This window comes from Microtus oregoni, unplaced genomic scaffold (genome assembly GCF_018167655.1).
Source record: "Microtus oregoni isolate MIOR12 unplaced genomic scaffold, Mior012 000081F_ref0000091, whole genome shotgun sequence".
Taxonomy (NCBI): domain Eukaryota; kingdom Metazoa; phylum Chordata; class Mammalia; order Rodentia; family Cricetidae; genus Microtus; species Microtus oregoni.
In genome coordinates this window covers 4,775,974-4,801,661 of record NW_024544541.1, presented here as the reverse complement: position 1 = coordinate 4,801,661, position 25,688 = coordinate 4,775,974, and the positions used below count along the sequence as shown (strand labels likewise).

Below are 25,688 nucleotides of genomic sequence, written 5' to 3'. Positions count from 1 at the left end.
TTCTTTTGTTTTGTTGTTGAGGTCACAAAGCAAGGCTAAACTTCTCATTTGAGGACCATAGAATGTTTCCAGGCTATTTTTTCTCTTACACGAACTTCTTGTCTCTCCTTTCTCTCTTTTGGGTCACATAAACATCAACCACTTGGATATCATTCTGCTCACTATCCTCATAGGCAATGTCCCAGGAATTTCTGGGCTAGAACGATCAGGCAGGGTCTCCCACATAGAACACACTCTACACAGCAAACACTAGATACCTCCAAGTCTTCTGTGAGCACACAGCAAGCCAGCATCCGCAGGTGCCTAGATAGGTATTGTTTTTAAAGTGAAACAATAAGGTTAGGATGATCCACATGTTTCTGTGCCTCTGGAGACCCAGGGTCCTCATTTTAGTGCCAGGAGCCCAAATTAGCATGTGATTCTTAAACTTACTTATTTCTCTAAATTGATCTGTTATTTGTGGTGAAAAAAATCTTCATAGGGCAGGAATATATTTTCACACACACACACACACACACACACACACACACACACACCACACACATATATATAATCTTTTCAGACTCCATGAAGCCTTATCAAAGTACCAGACAATGCTTTCACTAGCACAGTCCTTCAGAAGCCATTACTTCATTTCAGATGAGGTCCCTGAGGAACAGAGAAGTTTCCCAAGGGGCTCCTGAGGCAGTGTGAACACAGTGGCAATGCCTATGAGACAGCCTGGCTGTGCACATTTTACCTTTCTCCTTTGCCCCTCCTCCTCAGCTCACCTTGAAAGTAATCCCTGTGAAATATCTGGCAACTACCAGCTTTACAGTCAGAATTGTGACATCAAACCTCATTCAAATTACCTACTTTTTATGTGGGGCCAAACAACTCTTCAGAAATCTGTTGTACTTATTAGCATGAGCTGATCTCTGTCCACAACTTCCAGCCCAGAAAGCCAGCAAAGAGCTCCAAGGTCCACGCAGCTATGCTAAAGGACTGGCTGAATCCATTACATGGATGTCATCAAATAGGGCCTGACCTAAAGACAAAGGCTAATAAATTAATCTCAAGTACATGTAAGAAATCACCCAGAGACAGGGACATGGAACAATGTGGGTGGGGGATGTGGCTGAATGTAGTTTTGGATCTATCAGGCTTTAGTGGGTAGCACCTGTGTCTGAAATTATTCTCACTGCCTTCAGAAAATAGCTTCATACACAACACTCACTCTGTAATAAGATCCCTCAACAGACGGGAGTGAGGGATGGCCAGTTTAAGGGTAAGGCCAGGCTAGACTACATTGTGAGATCATTTCTCAATAAGAAAAGAAGAAGAAAAACAAAGTGGAAGAGGGAGAAAGGAAGGAAGGAAGAAAAAGAGATGGGGATGGTGAGAGGCGGGAGACAAGGAACTTCCCCAACTTCGTCTTATAAGAACCTAGAGAAAGAAGAGAGGGGAATGAGAGGAGAAGGGTAAGCTTCAAAGTGAATCCCCAACCCGTTGTGGGGCCCAAGAGAAAACTCACCAAAGATATGAGGTACTGCCCAACACAGTGCATAAACCATAGCTTGGCCGGATGCTTCAGGGTGGTCGGAAATTCTGAAGTCGGAAAGTTCTGAATAACAACCCATACAAATACTCCCAGTAAAAATGTGGGCAGCCCTGCGAGCAGCAGCAGCCACAGCACAGTCATGACCCAGAAGCTCCAGAGGCCCCAGGAGCTGTTGTCCTAGGAAACTTGCTTCAGAACTGCAGTGACAAGCACCTGATCCTGCTTTACATGCTATTGTCTCCGCCCTCTCCTTCCAGGATGACCCGTTTCTTAGCACTCCACAGAAGCCAGCCAATGAGAGGTGAATAAGTCTGAGAGAGAAGAGAGAGGGGGGGGCAGGGAGGGGGGAGAGAGAGACTGAGGAATCTATCCTACCCACCAAGAAGAAAATGAGAACGGAGGACAGAGTAAGAGAGTGAGTGCAAGAAGAGAGACATCTTGATAGAGGGAGCCATTATATGGTTAGCAAGAAACCTGGCACAAGGGAAATTCCCAGGAACCCACAAGGATGACCCCAGTTAAGAATCTAAGCAATAATGGAGAGGGTGCCTTAACTGGTCTTCCTCTGTAAGCAGATTGATGACTACCTTCATTGTCATCTTAGAACCTTAATCCAGTAACTGATGGAAGCAGATGCAGAAATTCAGAGCTAAGCACTGGGCCAAGCTTCTAGGCTCCAGTCATAAAGAGTAGCAGTGCTGTAGGAAATCCTACAGCCAGTAGCTTTTAAGTTACCTGCCCACTGGGGCATGATCTCTTAGACTATTTATGCTGATATAAAAGGCATGTGTCCGACCTCTTTTCCAGCTGTGGGATTCGGTTGCTGTTCTCCATTCCAGCAGAGGATTCTGATTTGTGAGTCTACTCCTAAATAAATAATCATCTATTATTCTCAATACTGAGCTAGTGTGGGGTTTTTTTTAAGCATCCTTCTTCAAGAGAGGAGCAATAATATTAGCAAATGTGTCAAGACCATGATGGGGAAACCCACAGAAATGGCTGTCCCAAGCTAATGGGAACTCACTCTCTCTGGATTGACAACTGGGGAATCTACATAGGATCAAATTAGGCCCTCTGAATGTGGGTGACAGTTGTATAGATTGAGCAGTTTGTGGGGCCACTGGCCAAGGAACCAGTATTTATCCCTAGTGCACAAACAGTTTTTTTTTTTTTGGAACCTGTAGTAATAAGGGGCGGCGGGGCTGCATCCCTGGCACCCCAGCTGCCTAGCTAGCTTATGCCCTGAAATAACAACACACAAACTGTATTCATTTAAACATTGCTTGGCCCTTTAGCTCTAGCCCGTACAGGCTAATTCTCACATCCCGATCAACTCATCTCTAATAATCTGTGAGCACCGGTCTTACCGGGAAAGATTCAGCATGTCTAACCTGGCGGCTTGCTTCATTGCGTGCGTCTGCCCTGGAGAGCAGAGCATGGCATCTCTCTGAGGAGTCTGCTCCCGAGAGGAGAGCTGTGGAGTCTGAGCTCACTTCCTCTTCCTCCCAGCGTTCTGTTCTGTTTACTCCTCCCACCTATCTTCTAACCAATGAGGGCCAAGCAGTTTCTTTTTATTTAACCAATGACCTTCCTCCATCAGGAACCCAATCCCTATGGAAGACACCTTGCTCAGTCTAGATAGAGAGATGAGGGCCTTAGTCCTACCTCAAGTGATATGACAGTCTTTGTTGACACCCCATGGGAGGGAGGCCTTACCCTTTCTGAGGAAAGGATGGGTAGTGGGGTGAGGTGAAGGTGAGGGGAGCAAGATGAGGGGAGAGGGAGGGAATGGGGATTGATAAGTAAAATAAAAAAGATTGTTTAAAAATAAAAATAACATGTTAATTTAAAAATGAAGTAAAATTTAAAAGTTTTTATTTCTGAGACAGTAAGGCTTCCTATGGATGTTTCCCATGACTAGTCTTACTTCTTACCCATTACCATGAAGTGGTTGGTCCACTTGAAAGAACAGAAGGGTACACCAAAGAATCAATTGTAGTAACAGCTGTCAGATTACACCTTCAACAGAGGAGGTTCTTGCTCTTGCCATGCACAGTGCAGGCAGCAAAAGAGGCTCTTAGACGAACCCATCTCCTTGAGTTGAGGGAGTGAACTGTTTAAAAAGAGGAGCACACCAACCCTAAGGTTCTGGCTCTGCAATAGTAGCAAGTACTCCAAACCCTATATTCTTAGATTCTTTTTTAACTCTGCTAGTGGTTGGCCTTACTTGCTGTGGTTTTGGATGTTAAACGCCCTCCCAAACATATTTTTGTAGCTTATTTATTCTGCGTGTCTTTTTATCGTGTGTCTTGATCTCATTCGTTTCCCCATCCTGTCGCAACTGTGCTCCACCCCTGCACACCCCCAAATAAAACAAAATTTAAGAGAAAAAAATAAAAATGAAAAGAAAATCTGAGAAAAGCTGAAAATCTCATCGCGGAAGCTGCAGCGACATAGTGAGTTATGCTGTGAACCCCTTTGTCCATTTATCTTTACCTGCAAGTGTTCATTTCAGAGTCATCAGTCTGGTTCGTGGCTTCTGGACTCTAATACCCTATCAATTCTGGGCCCTTGCTAAGGCTCCTTCTGGATATCCTGTTGTTGCCCTGTGTTGAGATCCTGCAGCTTTGGCTCCACAGGTCAGGTTCCTTCATGTGAAGATCATAGATGGGGTGGATGATGGGGTGGGCCAAATCATATCCTTGGGTCTGGGCCTTGGCAACTGTAGGGTTGGTCCACCAGGTGTGAAATGAGGACAGCTCTCCATTGCTTACAACTTCGGGGTTACATCAGTGCTAACAGGATTGGCTCCATTGTGCTGCCCTGGGAGGTGCATAAAACACGAATTTTTAATATTAGTCCTCGTAGCATAGACTGTTTGAATACTGTGGAACCTTCAAGCTGTATGATCTAAGCCTGGCTAGCTTAGTCCAAAAATAACGACACAGAAACTGTATTAATTAAAACACTACTTGGCCCATTAGCTCTAGCTTCTTATTGGCTAACTCTTATTTTAATTTAGCCCATTTCTATTAATCTATATATCACCATGTGGCAGTGGCTTGCTGGGTAAAATTCCCAGCACCTGTCTCTGGCAGATCCATGGTGTCTCTCTGACTCTGCTTTCTTCCTCCCAGAATTCAGTTCTGTCTTCTACCAAAATTCTGCCCTATCAGGCCAAGGCAGTTTCTTTATTCATTAACCAATACAAGCAACACACAGAGGGGAATCCCACATCACAAACCCAAGTCAGGGACCTCTACAGGAGTGGGCCCAGACCAGGAATATTTATGGAAACAGGACTGAGCCAGCAACCTAGGCCAGAGCAGGCCTGAGAAGCAAACTCCACAGAAGCAGGTACAAGGGAGCAACCATTGGTGGAGTAGGTTGGAACCAGAGACCTCTATGGGTCCAGGCATGAGTCTGGGACCTCTAAGGGAGTAGGACTGAGCCAGGACCTCTGTGGGTCTGAGTGTGAGTCTTGAACCTCCAAGGGAGTAGGCAGGAACCAGAGACTTCTATGGGTCCATGCACGATTCTGGGACCTTTGAGGGAATAGGCAGAAACCAGAGACCTCTGTGGGTTTGGGCACAAGTCTGGCACCTCCAAGGGAATAGGCTGGAACCAGAGACCTCTGCAGGTCCAGGGCATAAATCCAGAACCTTCAAGGGAGTAGGCCTGAGCCGGGACCTCTGCTAGAGAAGGCCCAAGGCAACAACCTCAGCAGAAAAAGCCCCAAGCAAGCAATCTCTGTGGGAGCACACCCAAATGACCCCTGGTATTGCAGAGCAAACCACAGGAGCACTGAGCAACCTCTAGGAACACAGAGTGAGCAACAGGGTAACTGGAACCATGACCCTGACTGCACCATGAGGAGCAGCGATCTAAGCCTTGGATTCACTGGCACCTGGAAGACTGATCACCAGAGCCACAGACAACCCCAACTACACCAACTACAGGAAAAGATGGGTAGACAAGGTAAGAACACATGTAACACCACAAAGAGCAACAGGACACCAATAAAAACTAGTGACCCTACAACAGCAAGACTTGAACAACCAATAATAGATGAAGTAGAAGAAAATGACCTCACCTGCCAAAGTAAACAACTTGTTTTTCTATCCTTGCAGCTGCTCTGAGCATGGAACCCTCATGAGTTCCTGATAACAAGGAAGTGGTTTCAAGTGGGCTTGCAGTGAAAAACCCTGAAAGTTAGAGCATGGCCACAGTTAAGGAGTACACTATATAAGTTGCCTTGGAACATAATAAAATTGGCATTCTTGCTTCAAGGGCGATCCATGTCTCTGGGTGTTCTTTACTCCCCAGACCCTTGCCCAACCACAGTTCCAGGTGGTGCAGGTACCACAGGTGGAGGCCCCTCTGGGATCAGGACCTAGGAACACCTCTAGGCTGGCCTGCAGGTAAGTAACAAATAAAAGGTGAGAGGGTGAATTGAATTGAAAAGATGGGAGAAGATTCTTAAAATAAAACAAAGTCTTTAAAGAGATAGAGTAAACTTGTAGAAAAAGTAATATGAACAAAGAAAAATAAGCCATACAAAGATGGAATATACACAGAGAGTCTGGATTATGTATATTATTGTGTTTTCTTTGACTTTTTTGACTGTAAAGGAGCTAAGTACAGAGAGACATTCCATTGTACGGGCTGCTAAAATAAACCAACATAAAGGTACCTGGACTTCAGAATTTGAGCCTAAGAATATGTTGCTTTGGAAAAGAGATTCTTCTTTTGTTTCCACGGAAGATGAGAACATGTGGATTAATTCTAGACTAATGTGGTTTGATGAACCAAGATCCCCAGAAAGGTTGCTGTGAACACTCCCAAAAATATTTCACCCAACTAAAAGCAGAAAGCAGTTTGAAGAGAACTATACCCAAATTCCCAAATATTGTTTATAAATATTTGTTTACATTTAAAGGGGGAAATGAAATAGAGATGGATAGTTTGCATTGATATAGATCTTGGTGATTCTCTAACTAAGGGCATTAGCTATGACCTAGGCTTGCTGAAGAACTGGTCTGGGACTGTTGCCCTAGGAATTCTTGTAGATGGAGGGCTTTTAGTGCTCTGCCTTTATAACAGACATCAGCAGCAACAACAGCAAGTGCTTTGATATTGTTGCTAAGAAGCTAATGCTTGCATAAGTAAGTGGGCTTCCTCCAAGTGTAGTATGGGTCAACATGCTATGAGAAGGCCAGTGAGCCAGAAACAGGTAAGACAGGAGCCTGTCACAATCAACCTAAGACAGAGGCTTCCATGCAGAGGCAAGTGTTCTTGATAACAAGCAGATGTGAATTTGTGCTTCTGAAATCTAATACAGGCCTGGTCTAATTATATAGAAAAGAGGAAGCTGTTGGGAGCTGAAGACCCTCACACCCTGAACTTTCTATGGCACCTTGCCTGCCAGAGTAAACAACTTGTTTTTCTATGTTTGCAGCTGCACTGAGCATGGAACCCTCATGAGTTCCTGATAACAAGTAAGTGGTTTCAAGTGGGCTTGCAGTGGAAAATTCCGAGAGCTATGGCATGGCCACAGTTAAGGAGAGCACTATATAAGCTGCCTTGAAACATTATAAAATTAGCATTCTTGCTTCAAGAGTGACCCGTGTCTCTGTGTGTTCTTTATTCACCAAACCCTTGCCCCACCACAGTTCCAGGTGGTGCACGCACCACAATTATAGAAACAGAAATCATTTTTTTTTTGATTTTTCGAGACAGGGTTTCTCCGTAGCTTTTGGTTCCTGTCCTGGAACTAGCTCTTGTAGACCAGGCTGGCCTCGAACTCACAGAGATCCGCCTGTCTCTGCCTCCCGAGTGCTGTCATGAGAAAACAATCAGGAACCACAATTATGCAAGCATAAATGGCAGAATACAAGAGGTGGAAGAGGGAATCTTAAGTGCTGAAGATACAATAAAGGAAATAGACTCATCAGTCAAAGTAAATATTAAATCTAACAAAAGCTTAACACAAAATATCTAGGAAACATGGGACACCATGAAAAGGCCAAGCCTAAGAATAATATGTATAGAAGAAGGAGAAGTTCAACTCAAAAGCACAGAAAATATTTTTAACAAGACCATAGAAGAAAACTTTCCCAACCTAAAGAAAGATATGCCTATTAAGACACAAGAAAATTACAGAACACCAAATAGACTGGATAAAAAAAAAAAAAAGTTCCCTCACCACATAACAATCAAAACACTAAACATACAAAATAAAGAATATTAAGAACCACAAAGGAAAAGGCCAAGTAACATGTAAAGGCAGACCTATCAAAATTACACCTGACTTCTCCATGGAAACAGTAAAAGCCAGAAGGTCCTGGCCAAGCGTTCTGCTGACATTAAGAGACCACGAATTCCAGCCCAGACTACTATACCCAGCAAAACTTTCAATCACCACAGAAGGACAAAAGAAGATATTCCATTGTCAGGTTCTCTGACAGAAGGCATGGGGACAGAGACAGACCTGCCAGACTTTTCCTGGGGCTGAGCAGGATGGTGAATGTCAATGACTCAGATCCCCTTCCCCCTGGCCACCAGGGAGAAACACACACTGATCATCTGTCAAAGCAGGATCTCATTCAAATTGCAACAGGCAGGAACTTATATAGGCTGAGATAGGGGGGTGGGAAGCCTGGTATGGGTCAAGGCAGAACAAGGAACAAAGGTCAATGATATTCTGCCATGTTAGCAGTGGCTGGGCAGGAGGCGGTCCTCGGTCGGGTTGTGCTGAATCACTTCCTGTGTGGAGGCTCAGGAAGTAACAATAGACCTCACAGAAACTCAAGTTAAGCTCAGAAAGTTACACTGGGTCTCACGCCCAGGCCTCATAACGCCCAACCTCTTCCCCCCTCTTGTTTATATGAAGAAGAAAACTGCCTCACCTTGGGGTCCCTCTGAACTGCAGGGGGGTGAGGGATGTGTGGGTCTCCAAGGAAAAAGAAATCAAGGGAACCATTAAGCCGAGCAGCTACAATCCTCCTGGTTAGGAAGACAAGGGCTGTGATGCCTGAAGAGAACTTTTTGCTGCTGTCTGTGACACAGATCTTGAACTCTTGTTATGAGTGGCGACCTTTGTTGCGAGAAGTGCTTAAAACATTGAACTAGAGCTACCTTCAAGTCCCTGCCCCCCACTCTAGGACATTCGTCTTATGGGAGCTGCTGAAGAACAGGGCATGGAAGACAAGGGCAAGATAGAAGAGGCGTTGAGAATGTTTTAGAGCCATTAACTCCTTCTGCCTGAGGAGGCTGAAATGGCCTCATCTGTGAGCATCTGACGTGGACCAGCAGCAGCACCTGGAACCTTCTAAGCAAAAGATGACTGTTAGCACCGGTCCTCAGTCAACACTAGGATTCATATCTATCTCCCCAGTGTCTACACTTATGAACAACCAAAGGGCACAGGAGAAAACAAGGTTGTTGTCTAGGGGGAAACCAGCCAGCTGCTACTCCCCCCATGTGAGGACTGGGACAAGAGCAAATGTAAGGAATGCACCTACCCAAGGCCCCTGCCACTGGGTCCTTTCGAGTTTCCTGGGACCTACCCACACTCCCTCCCTCATAAACACACACACACACACACACACACACACACACATATAAAAATGTAAGGCTAGACCCATGCATGAAAAAGAACATGAAATGTTTGCCTTTCTGTGCCTAGGTGATCTCACTTAATAAAATATTTTCCAGTTCTGTGCATTTTTCCTGAAACTGTCAAATTAGTATTTTGATGGTATCTTACCATTAGATTGGTTATGAGCTGCTATACAATGCTCAGTATAAAACCCCATTCAACATGACCTAACCTCACAGAACACAGAGGTTTCACCATATCCACCTTCAACTACAGTATTCTTGGCTTTTAATGTGAACTGTGCATCACAAGAACCCTATCACATACACTGGAGGCACATACAGTATGAGAACAGCAGACCCTGTGGACCAAAGGGCTCACATTACCGTCTCTAAAACTTCATAAGCTCATAACTTCATATAATGCCGATGACTTCATATGATTATATGAAGAAATGTGACAGTTTCCTATGGGGAGTAACCCATAAACCAATACCAACCCAGATGCACATTAAATTAAGAAAGAATATTTTTGTCACAGTGAAGTTAATGCCTATTGGTGCAATGTTTAAACTGCATTATATACATCCATGTAATTTTCCTGAGCTACCACCAAGTGATAAATACCACTGAAAGAATACCTACAATATTTGCAAAATGTATATAATAGAAAATTTAGCAATTTTCGACACACAGGAAGAAGAGATCCAGGAAATTATGGAAAACTAGTTTAATTTCAGATATAGCCTAAATGCTTTCCAGCAATCAACAGCACAGGCAGTAACCTCATTATCCACACTGATCCAACAAATCTCTGTACTGTTATGGAAACAGGATGATTGAAAAAAAACCACTAAGAACAATATAAATATAATTTAAACCATGTGGTGGATGTCATGGAAATGAACTTGCAAACTCTCAGGCGTTACATAACCTGGAACAGATGTCCAGCCCAGTGTGGCAGAACACAGCAGCTACTGGGAAGGGACATGGCAAGATTTCACAAACAACACACAAGATAGGCCGTTCCACAGTTTATCAACTGGCAATAATAGCATAAATAAGGCCACCCAGGCCTTCTAGGTATTCAGCATGAAGAGACTGCTCAATACTTAAAATTCAGCCTTCAAGAGGAAATGGTGGCAGTTTATTCTGTCACATCAATCACATAAGCACACAATGATTATAATGCCCATATGTGGGGTAAAGGAGAGCTCTTATACATACCTGGATATTACATCATCATCAGTTTACCATATTCTTAAAGCCATTACCCCAGCCATAAACTTTTACCCCAGGAATGTAACAACTATACTTGATGTTGCTACTCCCTGGAGTAGGACATCTATTCCCTCCTCATAAGATTCTAATGACAAACCAAAGTATGATCCCACCACATCCCACCCTGGGATCCAGTGAGTTTATTGGCTTCCTTATTAGCATGAGTGAGGGGTTACTGACAGGAGCATGGGTAACCCCAAAGCAGCCACACTGGAAAGTCTTCACCTAGAATGAATAATAGGTTCCCCAGAGCTGCATAGATGGGGGCCCCTCTCCTAGTCTTCCCACCTATGTATTTTTGCCCCTCTCGTAGACCTGAGGGCTCATGCAATGATCTCTGGGAGAAGTAGCTGAAGCCTCGGGTGCTGGTCCCCTGGCCTTTCCCACCCTCTCCTTCTATGAGGAAATATCAATAGTCAACATGCAACTGGCAAGTGTAAAAATTCATGTGCACTCACCAAGCATGCAGATGCTGTAACAGAGACTGCATGTTCACTTCCCAGCCAACCAGACCCGAAAACCACACAAAAACTATATTAATTACAACACTGTTTGGCCAATGGCTTAAGTGTATTCATAGCTATCACTTATATTTTAAATTAACCCATTTGTATTAATCTATATATCTCCACGAGGCTGTGGCTTACTGGTAAGTTTCCAGTGTCTTTCTCCTTCAACAGATACATGGCATCTGCCTGACACTACCTTATTTCTCCTTGCAATCAGTTTAGTTTTTCTGCCTACCTATCTTCTGGTCTGCCATAGACCAAAGCAGCTTTTTTTTATTAACCAATAGTAATAAAACATATTCATAGCACGCAAAGGGGAATCCCACATCAAGATGCTACATAGCATGAATACTTACCTGCACTGGTGAATGGCATTTAAGGGATAAACAGAAAATGAATAGTCTCTCAGATAAGGGAGCAAGTTCTCAAAGCACACACATCATGCGCAGATTCACAGTCTAAATGAAACCCTCTGACCTGAATTAAAACTGACTAGGGTAATTTAATGCTCACAATTTGGTCACACCCAAAGAAACCATTGTCCTCATTGTTAGAAATTGGATTTGGGTTCTGCTTGCATCGTGAGCCTCTGTATAGCATATGAGCAAGAAAAGAAGAGTGTGTGATTCCTCTTCTTGCAAAGCCAGTGGACTCTTGTTCTCAGAATTGGGGGGTGGAGTGTTGAACTCAGGCTGTGCCCCGACTCCTTTACTCCACATCATGTAAAACAGCAAACTCTCAGGATGTCCCTTGCCCAGAGAAACTACATTTAGACAAGCAGCTTTGAGTCAGTTTTGAGTGCAAGCACAGACATGAGCTGAGTCTGCACCTTGGTGGGCACATGCACAACAATGCCTGTCTGGCACCACCTATGAGGCACGGCTGAAAAATAACTTATTCCTAAAAGTGGCAAAGGGGCCACTGTGTAGCAAAGTAAACCAGGACTATAGGAGAGTCTGGACCTAATAAGATATCAAGAAAACCAGACCCGAGAATACAAGGAGCGTATCAGAGAAAAGGGTACGAGCAATGCTCAGACCTGGGCCTCCTAAAGAGGAGGACACCTACCTAATACTGTGTTAGTGACGGCAACAGCCCTAATGACTTGTCACCTGACCATCCAGTACATGCATCAGTAAACAAGCAGGCAGAGAGCTTCTGACTATGTAGGGGCTTCACTTCATCTCAGTCTCTACTGTGGGCATGACCTACCAGAATTGCCATCCAAGTGTACCTACTGTTCTTCCATTTGCCCATTGGCCCGTCATCCCCACAACCTCCATAGTCCCCCCACTTCACTTCTGCAGCTCAACTCTACCCTGAAACTCAGCTCAAACTTGTGACCCAGAAGCTTGGCTCTTACAGCAGCATTCCAGAGGGATTTGTCAACTTATTCCAACAGGGACGCTTTCTGTGCCCCTATCAATGACTGATTCTGCTTCATTAGATTTCTTTTTAAATTTCTTGAACTCTGTCATGTTCTCTTTATGTACATGCATTCACTGTGCAATGTACGAGCTGAGCACTAGTATTAGCAAATAAGAGTAAAATAAAAGAATCTGGGTTTGACCTAGCCGGTTTTCAAGGAAATCAGAACTACTTAACAGATGAAGCCACTGTGCCTTATAAATGTATCATTACTCAATAAACTGCAATGTGGAAAGATGCAAGAGTTTTTGTTTATGTTTTTGATATAGCTTTCTCATGACCAAACCCAGAACGTTGCCAATATGTAACATGAATGACCTCTAGCCCAGTTCCCAATAGGGTCCTGCTCACCTCTGGAACCACATGAGCCAAGCTTTCGTTGTACACATTTCTCTCAGCATTCTCATCACAGGCTCCCGCTAGAATGACCTGCTAAGCTGTGCTTACAAGAGAATCAGCAGTAGAGTGTGGTATAACTGTTTGCTCAAGGAAAAAGGTCAGTTACTAATGTCCACGTGATGAATGATCCCACTCATCTGAATGGAGCTGTTCTCATTCACGACTCCAAACTCTTGAACATTCCTCCTACAGAGCAGCTCCAAAGGCCTATGGACCACATGATCAGGTTTATCACAGCATCAGCTCCGCTTCTTGGTGCCAACTCTGTATTAACTACTTTTCTCATTGCTATGACAAAGTACCTAACCAAGGCAATTTAAAAGAGAAAAACTGTGCTTTGGCTCTAAGTATTTAAGGGATATATTGTAGCAGCCTAGCTAGGAAGGCTTGGCAGCAGGAACATAGGGCATGCACAGCCAGGAAACAGAGATAGATGCTCAACTTGCTTCCTCCTTTTTATTTAGTTGAAAAACTACAACTTAAGGGATGACATTGCCCACACTGAGGTGAGTGTTACTCCCTCAGCTTAATCTTTTAGGGACCATCCTCACAAAAATACCCAGAGGTGTATTTCCATGACAGTTCTAAATTCTGTCAAGTTAAAAATTCAAAATTAACCAGCACCCTACCAAATCACCTGCTGAATGGACAAATACCAAGTGTGGTATAATCATAGAGTAAAGCATTATCCACTCATGAAAAAAAAACTCTACTTTATAAATGAACCTTTAAAAACATGATACTAAATGAAAAAGGTCAATCAAAAATGTCCATGTGATGAATGACCCCATTCATCTGAAATAGAATAAGAAAATTCATGAGCAGATTATAGAAGAATGGTATTACAGCATTGAAGAATATTTCATTTTTAGTTATGTTGTTATGATTGGAAACTAAAGTCAAATATCTTTGTTATGCTTATATATTATTATTTTAAAAATTCAAGTACTAGAAATGAATTTCAGGAGGTAGTGTGATGTGGGAACTCCTTCAGCCAAAGGCCTTTGAGATGTTGGACCACTTAGGGCATGGCCTTGGGTACTATAAAAAAAAAAAAAACAGATATAAAAGCATGCAGTCTCTCTTTCTCTCCCTCTTGGCTGCTGAATTCAGTTCCTGTTCCCCGATCATGCAGAGTACTGTTGATCTGTGAGTCTACCCCTAAATAAAGAACGCTTTATTATACTCCGTTCTGAGCTAGTGTGGGACTATTTTATTATAATTCACTACATCTGACACATCTGATGCCCCATGTGGATCCCAACGCCAAAACTGCCGGAACCGCCCCAAAATGTCTAAGGCCCAGAAGCCCCAGAAGGTCTCCCACCCCTGCCTGCCTGGCTTGATTTCACCAACTAAGTGTTTCTTTTGCCAAAACCTGCCACAACAGAGATACCCCTTCGGCTGGCCTGCTGCATTGTGACGGGACAATTTCCTGCAATCTCCACCATGTCCCGCCCACTAGCCACTGCAGACTCTCCAACCAGGACCCAGGCCCCATTCGTGGCTCACGACTGCCTGCAAGCTTTGGGATCCTTGATGTTCTGGCCAATTCAATCCTTCTCCATATATGAATGTCCTGCTCTTAGTTAGTTAACTAAATTGCTTAGTACGTAAGTCCCAGGTAACTGAGGTACTAGAACCTGCCATGCAGCTGCCAGTCGCAGACACTCACAACCACAACACCTGCTGGCCAATAAAGACGATAACACCTACAACACACTGAAACTCATAATGAGGTAAGTTCATTTCATTAATAAATAAACAATAAATGAATTTGAACGTTGTATAGTGGCAGACAATATCACCACCCAGGAATTTTAAAACATTTTTGCTTATACTATGCATGATATTCTGAAGGCTTATGTGGTTTTTCTGCTATATCCTTTTATATGATAATGGGACTTAGGTTTTTTTTTTTTTTTTTTTTTTTTTTGGTTTTTTGAGACAGGGTTTTTCTGTAGCTTTGAAGCCTTTCCTGGAACTAGCTCTTGTAGACCAGGCTGGCCTCAAACTCATAGAGATCGACTTGCCTCTGCCTCCCAAGTGCTGGGATTAAAGGCGTGTGCCACCACTGCCCGGCCTGGGACTTAGTTTTGATCTTCATGTTATATCATTAAAAATGGTTTGATAGCAGAGTCAACAATGAGGCACTTTTAGAAACAATACAGTCTTTACAGACTAATACTGAACAGCTAGCTGACAAGATTTATACTATTGAAAATCAAAAGTTAGATAAAAAAGTTAATACCATTGAAAAGAATAACAGCAATTTGACAGACAACTTTCAATCCATGTAATTGGTTATGAAACCTTACAAAATGGTACTGAGAAATTACCTGAAAGAATTCATACTGTTGAAATTGACAATCAAAATCTGTTTAAAAATGACTGCTGAATTTGCCTAAAGGTGAGACCACCCTTCGGGGCTCCTGCTTCATGAAAGAATCTGCCAGACATTCTGCAGGACACAGAAGAAGAAAACAACTGATTGACTTTGCCATTACAAGGCAGAACAAATCTTCAAATTTCCTGCTTCATGGAAAAGTCTGCTGGATGTTATGGGTCTGTATGCTGAAGACTGGATGCTCCAACATTACAGAGGAACTTTGGGTAACTGTCCAGGCAGCGAGGCATCTCTAGCTGTTGTTCATTCTTTCAACAAATATTGGAGTATTAACTCTATGTCAAGAATTGTCCTAGGCCACGAGGATATGTGAGTAGACAATATATTCTAGATGTGTTGAGTTTTAATTCGTTGCCCCTTGCTCTGACAGAACACCTAATACTGGACAACTTACAAAGGAAAGAGGTTTATCTGAGTTTGATTCCCAGCACTCCTGCTGGGCAGCTCACAACTGCCTGTAACTCCATCTCCAGGATATCTAGCACCCTCTTCTGGCCCCCATGAGTACTGCATGCACATGATGTACACACATATACTCATAATTGAAATTAAAATCATTCATTAAAAGAAATTTCACTGGCCCATGCTGTCACCAAAGCCTACACCAATTCCCAGGATCTGGACCTCCACCTGGGGCCTTCTTTGTGCCCGAGGGCTGTGCGGCTGCCAGGCCCACACAGTAAAAGCCACCCAGGGCCAGGTCATCGTCTGGGCCTGAGCTGCTGCAAGGGGCTGTGTCTGGGTCTGTGGCCCTGCTGTAGCCGTGGTCTCTGTTGATGCCCATAGCTTCTGTTGCACCAAAAGCAGTGAGGATGGAGCTTCACAGAATTGGTTCAGCACTTCACTAATTTCACCACCCTGGAGAGCAGACCCTGTACCTCCCCAGAGCAGCACAGTAGAGCTGTCCCTGCTGGGGACATGGAGTACCCTGCAGGGTTCCAGGGAGCTGGCTCTAAGAGTCCGAGAGTGGGAGAACTAGCCCCACAATCTGTCACACAGCGGCCTGGGTGAGGGAACGATATCCCCCTTGCTCCTTGCCCCTGGCCCTTCCCACCTACTGCAGGCTGGAAAAGCTGGCCCCAGGGTCATGAAAGTGGGAGAATTGATCCTGCCTTTCACCAGCTGCAGCACTCAAGAGAGTGGGCCCTGCACCTAGCTAGCCAAGGCAGCATAGTAGAACTGACCTTGTTGGCATAGGTGAAGGTGACCCAGCACCATGAACGCACATGGGAAATCTGACCTCACCCTTCATCGACCATAAGGTGGTGTGAGCAAGGGAGAGAGGACCTCCCCCCCCACCCCTCGTCACATGCTGTGTGCGGCAGGTGGGAGAGCCTGCCCTGAGGTCATGAGAGTATGAGAATTGGCACTGTCCCCCACCTGCAGCAGCTCTACGGAGAGCAGGCCCTTCATCGCACCTGGACAGCAAATAGAGCTGACCCCATTAGTGAGGGCACAGGTGAGCAGCACTGGGGGTCATGAGAACAGGAGAGCTGACCCCGCCCACCTCAGCTGCCATGTGGAAGCATAGGTGAGAGGGGGAAATGCCCTCCCTCCCCTCACCCCTGTGGCAGGTGAGAGAGATGGCCCTGGGGCCACAAGAGAGAGAACTGGCTCTGTCCCTCACCAGCTGCAGCCCATGAGAGAATAAACATGGCACCTCACCTACGCAGCACACTAGAGCTGACCCTGTTGGCACGAGAGCAGAAGAGCCCCACCACTCCCTGGTATTCTCTGGCAAAAATAAGAGAAATATGCCCCCTGTAGTAATTGGAGCAGCGGGGCTGCGTCCCCAGCACCCAGGCTGCCTGCTCAGCTAGCTTATGCCCGAAATAATTACACGGAAACTGTATTCATTTAAACACTGCTTGGCCCATTCTCTTCTAGGCTAATTCTCACATATTAATTTAGCCCATTTCTAATCATCTGTGTGTAGCACCCCAAGGTGCGCTTACCGGGGAGATTCCAGCCTAGTCCATCCTGGGTCGGAGCTTCATCCCGGGAGCGGGGCATGGCGTCTCTCTCAGGCATCTGCTCCCTAGAGGAGAGCTGTCGAGACTGACCTCACTTCCTCTTCCTCCCAGCATTTTGTTCTGTTTACTCCTCCCACCTATCCTCTAACCAATAAAATGGGCCAGGGCAGTTCCTTTATTAGCCAATGACCTTCCTCCATCATTTCCCCTTTTTCGGTTTAAACAAAAAAAAAAAAGGCTTTAACTTTAACATAGCAAAATTACATATAACAAAACAGTTATCGAGTAAAAGTTACAATAATCTTTATCATAACTAAGGAAAACTATAACTATAACTAACTATTCTTAACTCCATCAAAGACTCCAGAAAGATACAATACTACCTAAGCAAACAGGAAAAAAGCAATTTTTAAAACTGTAGAAATGACAGAGACATCTCGCTGCCTGGACAGTCACCCAAAGTTCCTCTGTACCGTTGGGGCATCCATCTTCAGCCTTCAGGCCCATGGTATCCAGCAGACATTTCCATAAAGCAGGAAAATTCAAAGTCAGTTCAGTCACTATCTGTTGTGTCCTGCAGAATGTCTCGCAGACTCATTCATGAATCAGGAACCCCGAAAGATCATCTCACCTTAGGCAAGTTCAGTAGTCCTCTCTCTGTGGTTTCTCTGTGTCCAGTTTATGCAATAGTCCAGGCAAGAGCAGTTTCTTGCCCAAATGGCTATCAAACTCCATAAGGTGCCTCTTCGATGCCCATCTTCCTCTTGAAGTACATTGGTGCTGCCAGGAGCAGAGTGTCTCATTGTCTTGAAAAGTCCTCAGTTATTAAAACATTAAATGTCCTATTCTGTAATCTTTGAAAGACATGAAGAATGTCTATCTAAAATGTATCTCTATATATCTAGAAAATCTAATTAACATGACTACAAGCTTTACTATTATCGATGATTATCCATTAACAACCTATATTTCTTAATTATACAGTACATATTTAAATGAACTACACAATCACAATACCTTAATCAAAATCAGAAACACTTATACATATAACAAAATTGACCTTAAATCTCTATCAATAAAGCAAAATCTATACTAATGCAAATTATTCATATCTATATCATATCCCCCTTTAAATGTAAAAGAACGTTTATAAACCATATTTGGGAACATGGGCGCAGTTTTTTCTCTCCAAGCTGCTTCCTGCTGAATGGGGGCGTCGTTAATTAGGTCTTTCATGGTATAACCTGTGTGCTAGTTTCATCTCAGTTGGCAGTTGAGCGAAGCAATTTTTTGAAGGCGTTCACACCAACCCTTCAGGAGGGCGTGGTCCATCATACCAAATCGGAATAGAAGAAATGGACAGCGTCTCATCCTCTGTGAAAACAAAATAAGAAACTCCTTTCCAAAGTATCATGTCCTTTGATCCAAATTTCAAATTCAAGGCATTTTCAAAATATCTATGTTGGATTAGTTCAGCAGCATTTATAAATAAATATCTTTTAGCATCTGTTGCTCCTTCCTCAGCATTCAAATAATTCAAAGAGAGCATAATAGCATACAGTATCAAAATTCTCTGTGTATTTTCCATCTTTGTACAGCTTTGTTTTAACCTCTATTTCGTTTATTTTTACTTTTAACTCTTTGCTTTTTGAGACAGGTTCTCTGTATCTTTGACCTGAAGTAACTCTGTAAACCAGGTTGTCTTTGAACTCTCAGAGATCCGCCTGTCTCTGCCTCCCAGGCATTCGGGATTAAAGGTGTACACTGCTACACCTTGAACTCACAGAGATCTGTTTGTCTCTGCCTTCTAGGCACTGGGATTAAAGGCGTGTGCTACCACACACAACAACTCTCTTCCTTTTTTTATGTTTTTTACTTTAAGAACTTCAACTTTTAGTCTGCATATATTTTAACACACTTCAAACCATTTAGAAATTTTCTTCGTCTTTGAATCTCTCTTTACTGTATATCTCTCTTTTTCTGACCACATGAATCTTTGAATTACTGAGCAATATGGGTAGGATTAAAGGCGTGGCTTTGCCAGCTAGATCCAGTCCATTCCTTAGCTTTCCAGCCTCATGGCTGAGTTACTGGCTGTAGCCAGCAAGCGAGCTTCAGCAGCCTGTGCTTGCAAACCGCACAAACTGCCTGCGTAAAAGAGTCAGAGTTTGTCCTGGCAGGACAGCCCAGAAAGCCGGCATTTTTAAATGGCGCAGCTTTTTTCCTGCTATGGCTGAAAACCGAAAAGCATGCGTTCAGCTTTTCGTCAACACTGTTTAAGTGTTTCGTGGCAGGACCTCTTAATGAGCTGCAGGCTTTGCAGCTAAAGCTGAGTCAGGAAGCCTCTCTTAGATGAAGCGCTTGCTTGCCTCTAACAAGCAGAGCAGACCCGAGAACACAGCGAGTCTAGTTGCCATCAAACAAATCGTAGCACTTTACTCCAAATGCTCTATTCAAAAGCTCTGTCTCCCGCAGGAGCCAGACAGAGATTGCAATGGCGGCACAGCCCCAGGAAGTCGCGCTTTAAAATGACACAGCGTTTTTTCTGCTACTGTTGCCGAATCAGGAAATCTCTCTACAGCACGCCACCGACAAACAGCAAAAATCTGTGTTAAACTCTCTCTCCCATATTTTTAAGCCTTCTCAGGTTTTTTAAGTGGGTTTAGTCCATCACGTGGGGCGCCATTCTGTAGTAATAAGGGCGGCAGGGCTGCGTCCCCAGCACCCCAGCCGCCTGCCCGGCTAGCTTATGCCCCGAAATAACAACATACAAACTGTATTCATTTAAACACTGCTTGGCCCATTCTCTTCTAGGCTAATTCTCACATATTAATTTAGCCCATTTCTAATCATCTGTGTGTAGCACCCCAAGGTGCGCTTACCGGGGAGATTCCAGCCTAGTCCATCCTGGGTCGGAGCTTCATCCCGGGAGCGGGGCATGGCGTCTCTCTCAGGCATCTGCTCCCGAGAGGACAGCGGTCGAGTCTCTGACCTCACTTCCTCTTCCTCCCAGCATTTTGTTCTGTTTACTCCTCCCACCTATCCTCTAACCAATAAAATGGGCCAGGGCAGTTCCTTTATTAGCCAATGACCTTCCTCCATCAGCCCCCCACCCCTTGCCACCTGTGACAGGGAGCACCAACCTCAGAGAATAGAAGAACTGGTTTTGCCTCTCACCAAATGCAGCAATCCAGAGAGCAGACCCTGAACCTCACCTTGGCAAAACAGTAGAGTTGGCCCTGGTGGTGTAAGTGCCAGTGAAGGACCCCAGGGTGTGACAGCAGGAGAACTGGCCCCACTCCTTACTGTCTACCTACTATATTGGGGGGCTAGCTGAGGCAGTACTGGAGAGCCAGCCTGGATGGTAAGGATGAAAAGCTGGTGGGCTGACCCGGAACCAGGACTATGAGATGGTCCACCCCAACAGTCATCCCATCTACGAACTGCTGGAGCGTGTGAAGGGCCAGACCTGCAGATCCTTCGCTACAAGACCTCTATGACGCAAGGCAACAACGGGATATCCAATAGGAATCCCAGTGAGGGTCCAGAATTGAGGGTGTAGCAGAAACCAGAGGCCTCGAACCAGACCAACGACTCATTGCCATGAACACTCACAAGTAAAGATATATGGACCACACTACAGCTTCCATGCCGAGATTTTGCTTTGTTTTTGTTTGTTTGTTTGTTTGGTTGGTTGGTTGGATGGTTATTGGTTGGTTGGTTGGTTGGTTGGTGGTTGGTTGGTTGGTTGGTTGGTTGGTTTATTTTGGGGGGTTTTTTGGGGGAGGGTGATTTACTTTTAAACTTTATTGGGGGAGGTTGCAAGGGCAGAGAGCAGAAGTGAGGAGACAGGGGGATGATGGGATCAGGATGCATGGTGTGAAATCCATAAAGAATCAATAAAAGTTTAAAAAACGCCTTCACTGGCGTACATACCCCACCACCTGGGAGGAGGCAGAAGCCAGGTAAGAGACAGAAAAAAGAAACCAAGTGTTTCTAAGTACGTACCAAATGCGGATCCTGCTGCTCAAGTTTGTACGTCGTCTTAAGCAGGTGGGTTGGGAAGTCAATAATAATAACAACAATAATAATAGCAACTATTACCATTGCTACCATCCCAAGATAAATTCTACTGAGCACTCACGACTGCACAGACCTCGCAACTCTAAGGAAAGCAAAGAGGTCTAGTGACTTGCCTCCGGTCCGTCTTTGGTGTCCTGACTCAAGGTTTAGGTTAAACAGCAGGCAACAATGCACAAAGAAGCATCTTGGTCAAACTGTGGTCCCGTCCACTGTTAACCATCAGCTTGTGTCTGCAGCAGGGTGGTCTCACAAGTTACCAGAAACTGTGTGAAGTTTCCTCTCCACCCGCACCAGGTGTCAGCCTTTTCTTTCTCCCAACATGAGATTCCCCGGGGGAAATTCAAATTTCTCAGGGTCAGTTTTTCATCCTTCCTTCCTTCCTTCCTTCCTTCCTTTCTTCATAGTCTGGTAGCCAAAGGGAGGGGGCACATGTGTCCTCACTCCCAAAGGGACAGAGCCATTTGCCTTCTGAGCTCACAAATCTTAACCAGCCTTCAGAATTCCTTCCAACCCAGGGCCCTAGGGGATAAAAAGGTGGAGAGGAGCTCAGCACTTCAGAGTTTAAACAGCTAGGTCCTCCTCTCCTAAGACCTTCATCCACGTGGCTTTACCCCTGTGTGCTTCAGGCGTGGAGAGGCTGTGAGAGCAGCCACGGGAGGCAGGCAGAGCGGCATCATACTAAGATCTCCAGTTAAAGACAAAATAACAAAAAAGACCAAAAAAAAAAAAAAAAAACAAGGTAACTGGCATCCAGTGGACATCTCAGGAAGCATGTACAGGCCGTTGGGCATATGTGAGTTGGGGTGGGGGGGGGCGTGTTTTGTTTTGTTTTGTTGTTTTAGTTGTTTGGCTGTTGGCAAGTTCCAGCTGACCTGGAAAGCCTGCGTGGAGCTGGCTGGCCTCAGATTTACTGTCTCCAAAGTGCTGGGTTTAAAGGTGTGCGCTGCTACATCTGGCAACATTTGGGATTTTTGTCGCCAGAACTCGGGGTCCTCACGTCTATAAAACCGGTTAATCAGTGGTTTCGCCGAAAACTCTTGTGCACCAAGCACGTTAGTAAACATCCAGCAGAAATGAAAGCAGAACCACCTCACTTTCCTAGAATCGCTGCCAACGATGCCTCCCACCCTACCCCCCCCCCCCCAGTCTATGGTGCTATGCTACTCTCGCACAATTCCCATAGCGACATGATAAACATTTAAAAGTCCGATTTTGAGAAGCACTGATCCTGGATTAATTTGTTTAAGGTCTACAGTGCCCTCTAGAGGTAGGCACTGGTAATATCCCCCCATTTTACTGGTGCCAACACCAAAAACCAAAACCCAGATTATTAAATCCACTCGCCAGTAATTCCAGAACCTGGAAACGGAGGGGCTTAGCCCAGAAGACACACAGCTGCTGTGTCTACTCTCCGGCTGAACAGATTGACAGAAAGACAGACAGAAGCTCATCTTCGGGATATTTTCTGCCTTCCGCGGGCAGAGCTACACACGTGTTTACTCTCTGGCTGCATCCGGAATCAACTAAGAGCCATGCCTCTGGGTGGATCTTGATGGGGCGAGTGGGGAGTGTTCCTGAGTTTCCAGAAAGGATTAAATAAAAGAGGGCGAGCTTCCTTCCCACAGAGTAAGTAGCTCTTTCCAAAAAGCGAGGCTGCTTCTGCCTGCTCATGGTGAGCGCCCGGGCTTTGCTGCTGCCAAACCTGCTGCCATCCTTTGGCGATATTAGAGCCCAGCTTCTACAGCATCCTAAGGTGGTCTGAAGACCAGCAGCTCTCCAGGAATCCCAGGCCGTCAGTGTCAGACTGGGACTCCTGAAGCACCCAGGCTATGCACTGGGCAGCTACAGGGTTCTCAGCCTCTCCCGCATGTAGACAGACATTGTTCGACTATCCAGCCCATATCATGTGAGCCAATCTGATGAATCCCCTTTGTAATATATATTCATTCAATCAGTTCTGCTCCTCTAGAGAACCCTGATACAGATGCTGTCTGAGCACACCCGGACTTAGGCGTGGGTGTTTTTCTTTAACCAAAAACTAGGGACCCAAAATTCATGAGTCCAAGCCAGGGCTTTGCGCATGCTAGCCAGGTAAGAGCTCTACCGCGGAGCGCACCTGCAGCCCCACAGCGGGACTTTAAACCGGTGCTGTCGAGCAGGCAAGCACAGAAATCAGTTTAGCAGCCTGGGACTCTAGTGGGAGGAGTCACGCACCGCCCCCTCTCCTAACAATGCACTTGGCAGCCTAGCTGCTACTCCTACGGGCACTATGCCACACCCCTCTCCAAACAATGTGCCTAGCAACCTCAGAACCCCCCAAACTTTCACTTAAACAGACCACACATACTTGACTCTCTGAACAATAGCATGGATTTCTCCACTCCTAGGAACCGTCTAATTTAAACAGTTTCTACTCAAGACTATTCCAATGTATCCAATATGAAGGAAAAAAGGGGCAGCCGTCATGAACCAATGTTGGGTGCACGTGCAGAAAGACAAACTGTGTTCTTCAAATGGACTTCCAGAGAGAATCCCCTATCTACCACCTAACGCCTGTGCATAATTGTGTATGCATATTATCACAATCAGATGCATTATGGGAAGGGTTCATGCAGTAGGAAGAATGAACATAGGACTTCATCCATCCATCAAAAAGCAGAGCCACTCAAACAAGTCCCTGAAGTAACCAGCCCTTCCTTCTTTTAGACCCTATAAGAAAGAGATCCTAGGCATGGTTTAAGACCCTTGAGCCTTCTCACGCTTGTGGTCTGCTGCTGGTCTGGACAGTGTGCCTCGCTAATCTGTACTACCGCTTCACTCCTAATAAACTTTGATTTCTTTGCAAATCTGTGTAAACCCCCCCCCCCTTTATTTCAATTCTTTGGGTAAGAGGCAAAGAGCCCGGAAACATCCCCCACAGACCCCTACCTCCAGGAAACAGCTTATCACAGAGTCCATCCGCAGGCACAGCCAGCTCCAGCCTCCATCACCATGTAACTACACCCCTACACCCCAGTCATGCAGCAAATCCCCATCCTTGGCCTTGGGAGAGGCAGAAGAGAAAGGGGAGGAAGCCAGAATTTCCCAATAACTTGCTGTGTTTGGCCCAAAGTATCTAGGGAAGATGGAGTGAGGCTTGTGCCCACCAGAACACCCTGGTCACACCAGGCTACGGTGATGCATCTGCCAGTACCCCCTTGCCGGATCCATCCCGCTCTGGGGACCCAGGCCAGGCCCTGTGTGCTACAGTGCAAATCCTCCCAACTGCCCCAGCCCTGGGAGCAGATCCCTTGGGGTCACTACCAAGAGCCAAGAATTCTGAGAATTCAGGAGGGGGTGGGCAGCCCTCAAGAAAACAAGCCAGTTACTTGATCCTTGGACCAACATAACATTTTTATTCACAGGCTGGGACTAGGCTCATCCTCCTGAGGGAGAAGCCCAGGCAGGCAGGCGGGAGCAAAGGCCAAGGTACTCATCCACTCCATGACAGCCTTGAACTGTGTTGTGTTGGCTGGGGAAAGGCAACCCAGAGTGAGCACAACGAGGCTTTCCTGGGTGTGAAGCAGGGTGGGGGCAAGCAGTGAGGAGGCAACTTTTCCTCAGATGGAAACTCGATGGGCTTTCACACTCATAGGAATGTCCTCCAGAATGAATATGGCCTTTATTTCCCAGCCACACAGCATTTTCTAGCATTGAGTTAAGCCTTGATAAACGCATAATGAGCCTTGTGCCTGTTTTCTGGGCCAGAGAAACGGGATCAGAGAAGTGTCAAAAATGAATGACAGGGGCCGGGAATGTGCTTCATGGGAGAGTGTTTGCCTAGCAAGCTTCGTCTGTAGCACTTCATGAACTTGGATGCGGTGCTGTGTGCCTCTAATCTCAACACTCAGAAGTGAAGAAGGCAATCAGGAGTTCAAGGTCATCCTTGGCCATCTGGGGAGTTTGAGGTTGGCCTGGGCTACATGAAACTTGGTAAGAAAGAAAGAAAGAAAGAAAGAAAGAAAGAAAGAAAGAAAGGAAGAAAGGAAGGAAGAAAGAAAGAAAGAGAAAGAAAAAAAGGACCTGATGAAGGCGTAAATCACAAACAATCCCACACCAGTTTGGAATTGTGATTAATAGGATGGTATTTATTTAAAGGGGAAAAAAACTTACAGATCACCGTCCCAGACAACAGCCCTCTACGCAATCAGGAGGGAGTCTAGTCGCCGGAAACGGAGCCAGAAGCAAAAGAGAGTGAGGAAGTGGCTGCTTTTTTTAAAAGAGAGACCACGCCCCAATGGGCTGGTATCTCAGCGGCTATTGGCTGGAGGAGCGAAAGGACCTCCCGCAACAAGGACCTGGAGGTATAGTTCAGCAGCTGAGTGCTTGACACATGTCCAACTTTCTTTGTTATTACAGTGATAAAGAACTCTGACCAAAAGCAATCTAGTGCAGTAAAAGTTTATCAATAAATGTTTGTTTATTTTACA

General features: G+C 45.2%; 1 protein-coding gene across 1 annotated transcript in view; it reads right to left on the bottom strand.

Moving 5' to 3' along the window:
• The window catches only part of LOC121441756 (arylacetamide deacetylase-like 4), a 32,028-nt gene extending 6,641 nt beyond the window's left edge, over positions 1-25,387 (bottom strand). The window contains exons 1-3 of the mRNA XM_041643038.1: positions 25,372-25,387; positions 5,634-5,745; positions 4,037-4,363 (exon numbers count right to left, since the gene is read on the bottom strand). The gene's annotated coding sequence lies outside the window, so the exon portion shown is untranslated. The remainder of the gene's footprint in view (positions 1-4,036; positions 4,364-5,633; positions 5,746-25,371) is intronic.
• Positions 25,388-25,688: the final 301 nt, after the last annotated feature.